The sequence below is a fragment of the Zonotrichia leucophrys genome, chromosome Z (assembly GCF_028769735.1).
Source record: "Zonotrichia leucophrys gambelii isolate GWCS_2022_RI chromosome Z, RI_Zleu_2.0, whole genome shotgun sequence".
Classification (NCBI taxonomy): domain Eukaryota; kingdom Metazoa; phylum Chordata; class Aves; order Passeriformes; family Passerellidae; genus Zonotrichia; species Zonotrichia leucophrys.
In genome coordinates this window covers 41,086,021-41,098,495 of record NC_088200.1, presented here as the reverse complement: position 1 = coordinate 41,098,495, position 12,475 = coordinate 41,086,021, and the positions used below count along the sequence as shown (strand labels likewise).

General features: G+C 33.7%; 1 protein-coding gene across 43 annotated transcripts in view; it reads left to right on the top strand.

Moving 5' to 3' along the window:
• The window catches only part of PTPRD (protein tyrosine phosphatase receptor type D), a 1,159,824-nt gene that overhangs the window by 595,819 nt on the left and 551,530 nt on the right, over positions 1–12,475 (top strand). For 42 of the 43 annotated variants that reach the window (XM_064736588.1, XM_064736631.1, XM_064736633.1 and 39 more), the window contains one exon: positions 7,120–7,142. The gene's annotated coding sequence lies outside the window, so the exon portion shown is untranslated. Of the gene's footprint in view, positions 1–217; positions 233–7,119; positions 7,143–12,475 lie in introns of those variants that run through there. The other variant, XM_064736589.1, reaches the window with a different exon arrangement.

Here is a 12,475-nt window from a genome sequence, read left to right as displayed (position 1 = left end):
AGCTATATTTTATTTCTTCAATGAAACATATTTCAAGTGTCTTTTCAGATGTGCAAACATGTTTTCAAATTACTGTCACAATCTGACAGCAAGGCCATTTTTCACTTTTTGATGTTTTGCTTTCCCATTCTTTGAGATATTCCAGTGCATCAGCTGTTGTATCAGCTGTGTCCAGTACCTGGCCATATGTGCACTACATGCTTGTTTTGTGAGAAATAAACCATCATGGAAGGTAAGTTCAGCTTACTATTTCAAAGCCTTGCACAACCAGACTCTGAAACTATAACAAAACATTGCATTGCAGTAACATAGAAGTGTGCAGAGGAATTTTTTTTTAATAAGAGGGGTAATAAACTGTAGTAACAACCTGTTCAGGCTAGCTTGAATAACAGCTATCATTTATTCAAATTCTAGGTGAATGTAAAATGAACATAAAATAGGTAGTCTGATCATAAGAATTTTAATTCCAACTGATAAGCAGGATTTTTTTCTGGTGGGAGGGCTAGGGGGAAGAATCCAGAGAGTCTCAAATAATATAATATATTATCAAACTATTTTTTTCTATGTCTCTCATCTATTTTACCATTGCAAGCTTTTTTAAAGGCTCTTCTTCACAACGCTGTGTTGTCCTGATCTTGGATCAGTGTTTATTATAAATGTAACTGACAGTCTCATGTTTTTCTTTATGGCAGTAGGTGGAACTCAATTAAAGTTCTATGCTATATATGTGTGTTTATATGATTGTGTATATATTTGTATATATATAAATACATATATATATATATTGTGTGTGTGTGTGTGTGTACATATATATATAAAATGGTTAATGCCTCTGTATTGGTTTTAATTGAAACCAAAAAAAATTTTTATTAAAAGCTTTTTACTGCTTTTTTTCAATTATTTGATGCAAACATCTTCCAAGTCTCTGGAAAGATTTGTGTTTTCTAAAAAGGACTTAATCTATCATCCCTCTGTCCTTTATTAGGGGTTCATTTGGTGCTGAAAACACTAAAAAGTGTAAGCAGTAAAAGTCTTTTAAAGTTTGTTTTAACTTAATCACTTATATGAACTTTCATTTAGATGTAGTGTATAGTTAGGTATTTGCATATTTTCACAGGGAAACAAATTATGAATTTAACTCTATGATAAAATCCATTTTTAAAATAACCTACACTTATTGTTTTGTTCCACCTTAATACCAGACACCTCTTCTAGCTGTTTTAAATATTCCATTCTCAGTAGGTTGCAGTGGCTGGAAGACATTCATCACTGACTATCCATGCTTTCCTACAAAGCCCATGACATTAAATGTTTCATCTGCGTCTCTGTAATGTTTACCCTTCCGAAGCATCTACTATGTGTCCCTCTAATCTTTACCCTTCTGAAGCACCTGCTTGGAGCAGTGATATTTTCCATAGGTATCCTTTGTAGAGGGATAAAAATACGAATTTTTATCATAAGTTTTTTTTCCTTTTCTAATCTCTTCTACTTTGCCATACCATGAACTAAATAGAAAGTCTCTATAATTTACAGCAATGAATTTTGCTACAAGCTCTAGGAACTAGTCTAAGATCTGCTTACAACACTAGCTCTTTTAGTGAGAAAACTGAGCACCTTTATGATTTCATATTCAACCTCGTCATTTCAGTTCCTGACTTGCTCCTTTTCAGTAACTGAACTTAATGAATTTTTATTCCCAAACATTTTCCCTTTTATAAGTTTGTCTTGATGTGTAAAAAAACTGGTTTTAGAAACACAACCTGTTAAATTATCATACTGTCTCCAGCACAAAAAACTGTAATTATGTGACCAAACTACATATAAAACCAATACTTTTACTAAATTTGGTAAAGTGAGACAAGTATCTGGGGGGAAAGAAATCAAGTTTTAATGATTTCTGAACAGATTAAAAATATAGTATTTTTATCAAAATAATTTCTTTATGGTTTTTCCTTTTATGATTTTCTGCAGCGAAATGTGTTTTTGGAATACCATATGTACCATATGTACATATGGTATTCCAGAAATGCCTCAGCACAGCTTCTTTGGTAGTTAAAAGGTCCATTTAAGGTTTTACTCTAGATAGAAGATAATAGTGTTTTAAACAGGCAGTGACCTAGAAATTATAATTCATATTCTGGCAGTTCTCCAAATGTTGAAGTTATTTATATCTGATATTTTAAATATTAAACCAGCAGATTTATACTATCAAAACCACAGTGATCCTACCTAAATTTTTTTCCAGTCACCAATTTTAATAGTATTCCTTACTGTCAAGAGTGCAGACCACACATGAAACCATTTTTTTAGCCAAACATTGTCCAGATTGAACTTTTCCAGTATTTCTTACAGTTCAATATAAAACACATACACGCACAAAATTTAAAAAAACCCACCAAACAAACAAATTCCACAAGGATTCATTTTATATAAATTAATCATAAAGTGATTGTTTCTTCCTTATATTAAAATAGTCAACAATATTGCCTTGTTTTCAATCTAGTTTATTTATCTTAATAGTATTTTCAGTCACATTTCTTAGCAGGATATAAAAATTAAAGAGAAAATGTAAAGCAAGTTCTTTTTTTTTTTTCATTGCAAAGCTTTTTCAAAAAACAAACAGGTTATCTTATTCTAAATAAGCATCACGTTTTTCAGAATTCCTAACAAGGAGAAATATTGTTGCACACTTCGATACAATGGATAACAACCCAAATCCAGAAAATATCCATATTGGTCTCATAACATCAGAAAGACTAGAGGAGACAACTGGTATTATGACCATGGAGAGTGTTCTCTGTAGAGAATATTTGATTTTTTAATGATAGGTTGAATCAGGATTGGTTATTCACCACTTGAATGAAATAAAACAGTTAAGCTGGCACACAACCAGAAGTATGAAGCTGAAATTAATTTAATATTTGCTGTGTTTTATTTTTTGAAAGCGACTATTGAAAGAAAGATCAGCTAAAAACATACAACATACAACATACAACATGTAACATTTTTCCATCACTGTATTCTAAAATCTCCCAAGTATATTCCATGTCTTGTGTTTGATTATCCCTTTAACGACTACCATCTGGGAAAAAAAACTGCAATATAAAACTTGAGTTACACTCATAGCATTAAATTATCATGCTGACTTGTCTTCAAGGAAGAAAATGCTGAGCAATACAAAAATATCTTGACTGCTGAATTAGCCAAAAATAATGAGAATAAATTTTAAAATCTGCAGTCCAGTCTATCCCAAACTCACTGAATTGTATTTCTGAATAAATGTGAAAAAGACAATAAAAATAATTCAAATATATACTTGGGAAGAAAAGATATCAATTGATAAGAAATTGGAACTAAATGTAACTGCAGTTACTTATAGAACATAATTTTTATCACATGAAGTGAAATAATTCCCCCAATCAGTTTTGTTCTCATGTAAAATGAATAGACATCCAGTTTTTGAAGTTTCAATAGAATTGTTGTAATTAAGGGTCACAGGAACATATAGTTTATGAAGTCAAGAAAACAAACTAACACTACAGACCCAGAGTCAAGTAGGGGTACAAGATGATAGTGCAGAACTAGCCCAAAGTTGTTTATAGCTACTCAGTTAATCACAGCTTTTATATTGTTTCATAACTCCAAACTCCATTAGCCAGGAAGGATTGCTGGTTTTGTGATGCAAGTATTGAACTGAAGGCAGGCAGCATGCAAGATGGGATCATCCAAGGCCTCATTATCTAAAACACTTTAAGCCCCATGTAATTTCAACCCTTTAAAAAAAATTATTTCCAGAATCTTAATCCAATCTCATAGGCAGTGAAGCTGTGATAGTCAATATTCCAATGACAGAGCAAGTGCAGTATCAAAATTGTGTCTGGAAAGGCTTGGAAAGGCACATTTTCTTTTGAAGTTATTTCATTAACTTAATGATCCACAGCAAAAGTTCTATGAATAGCTAGAATGGCAAAACATTGGAGAAGAGATATCCACTACATGTAAGAAAAATTCAAAGAAACAATCATTCACTTATAAATAAATCTTACTTCTCTGTTTTCTCTTTCTAGTTTTCTGTCTGATCAGAATAAGCATGAAATACAGTTCTAAGCAGAGAAAAAAGGAATAAGGCTAGGTCTGCTTTATGCTAAGTCACCATAAATACAAAGAAAGAAAAGTGAGAGGAAACCCAATGATTTGTTAAGATGTCCTTGTACTTATGAAAACTTGATATTTCTACATAATAGGAGAAATTTGTAAATGTGGCACTTGACTCTATACTTGATATTTCAGTCACTGTAATTCTTGCTTTGTAGGATACACAGATAATGATCCTGCCTTAATAGTATCTAGTATGACTCTCCTTAAGTGTCACTGACAAGAGCCTTCCACCAATAACTTCATTATCAGATAATCATAGTTTGGGTTGGAAGGGACCCTAAAGATCTTCTTGTTCCATCCTCTCTTCCAAGGGCATGAAAATCTTCCACTAGACCAGTTTACTCAAAATCCCACCCAGTATAGTCTTGAATGCCTCCAGGGATGGGGAGCCCGCATCATCTCTGGGACAATCTGTTCCAGTGCCTCACCATCCCTACATCTCCTACTCTCCTTCCTCCTAGGGTTATTCCCCCTTGTCCTGTCACTCTGTGCCCTTGTGAAGAGACCCTCTTTAGCTTTCTTGTAGGCGCCCAGTAGGGAATAAAGGCCACTATAGAGTCCTCTCCATGCTGCACAGCCTCTCAGCACATGCTCTCTCAGCCTGTCATCACAGGTGACCTGCTCAAACTCCTAAAATCAAAGCAGTGACTCTGGACTGGGGCCAGCAGGTCAACACCTTTCTTGTGTTGGAGGTCCCAGACCTGGACACTCCAAAGCAGGTCATCTCAGAAGAGCAGGTCACTCTACCGGAGGGTGTAGTATTGACTTCAGTTTAGGGGTCTGTTAGGTTTTGTCTTCCTTATCAGCAATACTTTTAAAACCCTCTGATGCTTCTACACAGGGACCAGTGCATTCAGGGCACCTGAAACTATCAAACAAATTTATCTCTTTCCTTCCTCGCTGATAATTTCTCCTAAATTATTTGTAACTGTCATATCTAGTCTCTTCACTGAATGATGTTCTGCACAATGTGGCTGCTATGCTCAATCAAATTAATTTTCAATACTGACCCCCAACGGCTACACAAATAAAGATTAAATAAAGCCCATAAACTGATACATGCTAAAGCCCAAAGTACCAAAAAAAACCACCCCAAAAAACCCTAATAAGATATCTTACCATGCATAAAAAGAAAGAAATTATGAATGATGTAATTAGGATTTTCAACAGAACTGGAGGAACACCACAGAGAAATTGATTCCAAAATTAGTATAGGCTACTTGTTTGCCCTGCCTTCCTAGGAAATCTTTTTCAAACTATGAGATGTATTTCTAGAAAAGTAAAGCAAATGAATAAAAATATTAAAAAATACATCATATACTCTAGAGAGCTATTATTATAGGGAAAACATGATATTGAGTCTAAGCAACAGTTTGAAAAAAAGTGGTGATTAAGTTTTAAGGAGTTTACGAGATTAGTTCAGGTTCATCAAAAATATGAAATTCTAATTCCACAAACTTGCTCTTTTCCTTAAGGCTTTGAGAATTTTTCTGACAGTATTGTAACTATATCAAGTAAGTGACAGAATACAAAGGAAGAGTGGAGAGTGGGTTGTTTTTATCTCCTGCAGAGGTGTTAATAGGAAAGAAGATGATATTTGTCTGCTTTATTTAGACATAAATATGAAGTGGATTTCTGAAAGAGTCTAAGCCTCATAAGGACTGTTTTTGCAGGACACTTAAGTAAAATAAAATTATGATTATCTGTTGCAGATTAAATTCCAAAATATAGTTTTGAAAAGTTGTCAAGTATAATCCATTGATTAATGACAAAATTATAAAAAAACAAAACAAAACAAAAAGCCCAGAAACCTGCAATCCAGGTGACTTGGACTCTTTTTCTCTTGTATAGAGATTTTACCCAGTCATTTATTAACAGCTATAGCTATCTATTTGACAATTCCTTTTTCTTTATATTTTAAATCACTCTTAAAGTTCACAGACAACTGTAGTTTGGTGTACAAACTAAATTAAAGTATGTCAAATATGTAATATGATACAGATATTGGTATTGATAGTGCCTGAGACCATCAAAATAGGAGAAAAAAATTAAATCCTATGCCTATACCCTTCTTACCATGTCTTACAAGGTTTTCTCACCCCACCTCCAAGGAAGTAACTGAAGAGAAGAGAATAAATTTCTTATGTAAATAGTCAAGATTGTGGCTTTTGTACTATGTAGTTTAGGAAATTTGCAGAGCTAAAAGAATTTAAATCCTCTTGGAAATCTCTTGTAATTGTTTGTGGTTTGTAGTAGGTAGATTTCACTTCTGATATATTTTATTAAAAAGTAATTTTTGAATGTGTCTTTCCTGATCTTCACTCCCTAATTTTTCAGACTTCTGACACTGCTGGGAAAGTGTATGATGTAGAGTCATTGCATCAGGAGCAGCAGAGTACACATGTAGCAGTAATGGCAGGACATTAGTAGAGCAGCAGAGTAATGGCAGGACACATTAACAAGTCAACTGAAATGAAGATGACTGATAACATGACTGAGAAAGAAACTAAAAAAACCATATATTAATGTTTCAAAAAAAGAAAGTGTAATTTGTTTTATTGTTTAATTGATTGAAAGACAGGGCTCAAACTTCAATCTAGTGACTTTATTAAAGTATTTTTGAACTTCAGTTTCATGTATTTTTAAAATTTCTTTGTTATCTGCAAATTGGAGCACAGATTCTCCTAGTTATCATTCTCTCCTATGATAATACCTCACTTTATGGAGTAAGCTGTCATAAAAATATTTTAATAAATTGCAAAATCTTCTTATAGCTGGAGATCACATACAGGAAAAATGTTTATTTTCTCTCTAAAACAAGGGAACATTCTTTTTTATATAATTTTTCTTCTAATCAAACTTGTGAACTTGTTTTCTGTGAATTATTTGCTAAACAATGTCAAATGTCTTCCTTTCTGTGCCCTTCTCTAAAAATCTTTCCCTTTCTCTCTTTTTTAACAGGAGTTGGAATTCACAAAGTTGAGGTAGGAAACTCATTTTATTACTGGGTAATTTAACTAATTTACTAAAGCCAAAGGTACTAAAGTTTTATGATGTTCTTGTGATTTGCGTCTAGCAGTTATTCACTATGGCAACTTACAGAGAAGGTTTACAGTCAGCAAAAAATCTCTTTTCTACAATATAGAGAAGTACAGTGGATTCTTCCTGTCATTGGCCAGTTGGATAATATTTTCATCTAAAAGAATCAATTATTTTTTATGTGTTTATAAATAGTTCTGAAGTATAATGGTGTTATCTAACTCCTGTCTTTCCAGTGATGCTGAAGATTTCCTGTAATTAATTTTTGACTTTTATCTGGAGGAAAACAGAAAGTTTTTAGGGAGTTGTAACTTCACTGGGCAGTGGAACACACCCTTTTTTCTTTATAGAACTTCAAAATTGTCTTTAAACAAAAAAAGAAACAGAAGATGGTGCTCCTGATTAAAGACAGTTTTGAACCTGCTTTTTCTACATAGATATGAGATAAAACTGAGTATAGAAAAAACACATAGAAATCAACATGTTCTTTTGTAATGATGTCACACAGAATTGGAAGCACTCTTTAATTAACATGTAGAGAGAGAACCTAAAGAATGCTTTTAGAGAATACTCTATTTTCACCTAGATTCCTAGCATGGAAGGGTAAGTGTGTATAGAAGCTTACATGTCACTGCATAAACAATAAGCAAATGTCCCAGAATTCCCTTTAGGAATCTCTTCACCCTACTGATACACTCTGTCTTCAAATCTTATAGTTCCTCTGCTCCAGCATCTGAAAAGAGATCTTAGGGACTATTCTGAGTGGTTGCTTGAAGAGAAGCTACCTAGAAAACAATAATAAATTTATGTTTGGAAATTAGGAAGTCATAAGAAAAATAATTATATCTGCAAAAAATTCCATTCTAGTTAACAATCGCTGTTGTTCACTCTGTTATTTAAAAACCAAAGAAGAGGAAGCAAGGGACAGTGCAGAGAACAAGATTTAACCAGAGAGCAAGCCCTTTGCTTCTGGATATCAGGTGCTGGTGGTGATCCAGCATTTCTCAAGAAGCCACTTGATTAGACCAAATTCAGATTCCCTCCAGTTTGCTGGCTGAGATATCAGTGGGATGCATCAACAAAGCAAAGTCTTTAGTATTTTGCAATTTAAATGTGGTACTATAGGGAATTAAAGAAAATTGAGTTTGCTCACACGACCAGTAAGCAACCTGAAGAAATAACTGACTTAACCACTGAGCTGAGTCCTTCAGGTCCACCAAACCAGATCTCCCTCCCATTTGCAAAGAACAGCCCAAGGCAGAATTTGCCTGACTGTGGGGTATATGTGAAAGAACTCCATCTATATTTTGAACACATTTTATGCTTCTTCATAGAATTATATGTGTGTCCTAACAATATTCTTTTGTATGTCAGTCTTTATCTACATACTGGTGTTCTCTCTTCCATGTATCAGTATAACATGATGGCAACAGAAATCTCCCACCTGTAACAATTGATATTATAGCGGAAATCAACACACATCTTAGACTAAGTATTCCAGGGAAAGCAAAAATTGGCCTTAGTTATTATGAACAACTACTTAGGTTTCTGATACAATTAATAGATTTAACTGTTATTTAAAACCTTCAGGAAAGGGCAGGTTTAGCTCACACACTACATTATAAAAATTAATGTTTTCATGTTTAAGGATCAGGACCTCTGTTTGGGATAGAAATTAATCCATTAGTTATCAGCGTACAATTTCTATAGATAATTACATATACATATCTATTTTTATCTCACAGATTCCTTAACCTTTTAACCATAATAAAAGCCATTAACTGATTCAAATAGTCTTTCTGCTTCTTCATCCTGCAGATATCTTATAATGTTTTCATTCTCAAAAATATATTTACAGACAGTTTGGGCAGGTGTATGAAAAAGGTCAAAGTGAAATACCAGCATACTTAACAAATATATTTCTTCACTCTGTCACAAAAATTCTTTTGGTTGCATAGCAACAGGCTTTTTAATTACTACTTGAAATCTAGATTTTAATAACTTAATTAGTATTTTTCTTCATTAAACTGTTTCACCCAATGAATTTAATGTATTCAATGCATTCCTTATTTTTAAATGGTCCTTTTACCCTCCCTTCTTTGTCCTTCCAGCATCTTTAGCTATGTATTAGAGACTAAAACCCTCATTAGTTTCATATCAAAAACCACAATCGAAAGGAACCAGCCTTACGCAATAAGCAAAGAGACATCTTAGATAGTCTTTGTAGCTGAAATTCTTTGAGCTCAGGTAAGCATTAGTGAAGCCAGTCTGGCTTCATAAAACTAGGGCTTTCAGTGGCAAAACTTCAGTGGCATGTTTTGCGTGACCTGGCTTTAGTGGTAGTGATGTTAGTGCTTTTGAAACTGTTTATCTCAAACTATTTATCTTAGGTAACCAGAAATATAGTTCCTCATCAAAAACCCTCAGATATTGCTCTCTATTAACACATTGCTGAGAAGCTGAAGCCTACAAGAACCAAATACTGTAAGAATAATTATGTGAGGGGGAAGGAGATATTATCTAAACAGCTGCAGAACGCATCCACTTTTGCTCTAAGGAGCAACAGCAGACTCACAGTGCAGGTTAAAGTTGCCAGCAGAGCAAAGGTGCTATCACCACCAGCAGTCAAGGTCTATACGCAAAGAGGGAAAAAATACATGGTGGCAGACACCAAAGCATTCAGCATGTTTACTGGGTATGAGGAAAGAAGAAAAAGGAAACATTCCATACTAAATAGCTCTCTTAGCAGCAGTGGCTTCTGTAATGGCAGGCAGCAAAAAACTTTTACTTGGCAGGAGAATGTATGTGATTTTTGTTTTCTGTGTCTCTATGTCTGCGTAAATTCTGAGATACCGTTTGTTAAAGAACATTAGTTTTTAAAGCTCTTTAAAATTTTAGAAACATTTATGTTTTCATTATCCATTTATATTTTGAAGAAATATGCATTTCTCTCTTATTGCCCCAAATTAAACCTTAATCGAAATTCAAATTTGTATATGATAGACTTAAATATCTGAGTATCTGAAAGAGATACTGTCTCTGTTAGACATGTAAGTGGTTTATGAAAGTGTTCTGATATATTTAGCATTTCAAATATCATTTACTGAAATCTAAGAAGGTATTGTTTGATGGGTAGATTTGCAAATCTAAAAAAGTCTCTTTTCTGCTCAAATACAAGGAGTTGTACTTTAATGATTCCTAAGAAGCTGAATCTTCACCGCAGTGCTTTCTTTCACTACCTGAAGTATTAATCTAACATAATTTTAATTATTGTTATGTTTAAAACCTTTACAATGTTCATGTCTGTTTCTTCACCATCCAGTCTTGTATTTGCATTTCCTTCTTTCTCATCCACGTTGCATTTTCATAGCAATTTTGAGATTATCATGCATCATTTTAAGACATTTTACAGGTGATTTGTTTAAAAAAAAACACCAAAGAAGACAACCTTAGCCTTGTGGGTAAAACATAAAAAAATTAAACTCCTTGGTTCATTATCTCTCTCATTACAACATGTTTCTCTAAATAGGATTAATAGACTACCTACCACAGGTTTTCTGCACTGATTGCACATGAATTTGTGGATGCTAATATTCAAGGACATTAAAACCAAAATAAAAGAAATTAGATGCTTTCAAATAAGTGATACTTTAACGTTTGGTCCCATAAAATAAAATAAACATTACAAAAAATTAAGCCTATAAACATCAGGAAGATGGATAAGTTGACACACCATTCTGCATATCTCTGTTTAATAATATTATATTTCATTTCCCATGCTAAGAAAACAGCCATTACCCAAAGCAGCCACTCGTAAACAGCCATTGTGAACAGATTGCATCCTTGTTGGTGGTATGATAATTGAAATAAGTTTACCAGTCTTTTATGAGAAAATACCAGATGTATAAAATACCTATTAATCAACTCACTCAGTTTTGCGAACATCAGTTTTAATACCAATAGCTACCAAAGAATAAATAGAATTAGAAGGAAAATATAAAAGGATTTACAAAATGGCTCAACAACATGTTGCATTGCTTGCAGGGATAGAGGTTAAGGAGAAAACAGTCTAGGCTAAAAGGATTGTAGCCTTTGGGCTTTGCTTATGGGCATTGATTTCACTGTTTATACCTGTCTGCTTTTGAGACTCTGCAATGTCTGTCCTATAAACCTGTTATAAAGCAACTTCGTGAACAATAGCAGAAAGGGAGAGCTGCCCATCAGTCTTTCAGATATTTGTTTCTCTTCTGTAATAATTGTAAATTCAATTGTCAATGTCTACTTTTGCATTTGTGAAATAGGCTTCAAAGGCATTACTTGTCATAGAGTAAGCTGAGGTAATGTTACTAGTCTAGTTTCTCTTCCTGAACAAGTTTTGAGTTTACATTTTCTTTCTCCCTTTTTTTCCTTTTTTTCTTTTTTTTTTTTTTTTGAGCAGGGGGAGAAGTGGGGGTTTTTTGCTTATTATTATAAAATGCTTTAGAAATTTGAGATTCATCCTGAATTTATTTGTTTGATTTTTTGTTTGGATTTTTTTTTTATTAAGAGGAAAGATAAAATTCTCCTGGAATGTTTTTGTACTCTCATTGCAAAACTCATGTCTTCTCACTCATACACTGTTTCTATCTACAAACACTACTGTCTATGCAGGAAATGTACTTAGCTGGTGATAGAAGCCATATAAAAATATGGGTAAATCAGTTGCTGTTACTTAGGTAATGACAGCAGCCAAAAGAGCTGTAGCATTTGCTTGCTGCTTCACTAGTCTTTACAAGTTGTAGGAAACCTGTACTGCATTGACCTTTGGCCAGAGATTACACACACAGAGAGTCTTTTTTGCATTGCTTGAAGTTCTAAGAGCATTTTGGAATAGGCAACTCAGTGGAGTGACCAAATTACATTTCTGACTCCAGGAAAACCAGTTCAGCTGGCCTTTTTCAGCCAGTGGTGCAAGTAAATAGGACTAGTTTGGCAAAAGGAAACAGATCAAACTAAAGATTTGTTGGCACTGAAGAGGAACTGCCTTCAGACCACCTCTAGGTCTGGTTTTGCATTTGGTGCTTTCTTAGAGCATATGTCTTGGTTATTTCTAGTGAAAAGACTACAATTCTTCCACCTCAGGAGTATGACATGCAAAAGCAACACTATGAGATTTCAAATAAAGACATCCACAGTTAAGAACTTACTTTTGCTCTACTTTTACTTAGAAGCCAATGGAATAATAACATATTTGCAGATAAGTAGGCTATGAAAATGTCAGTGTACATTCTCAATTACT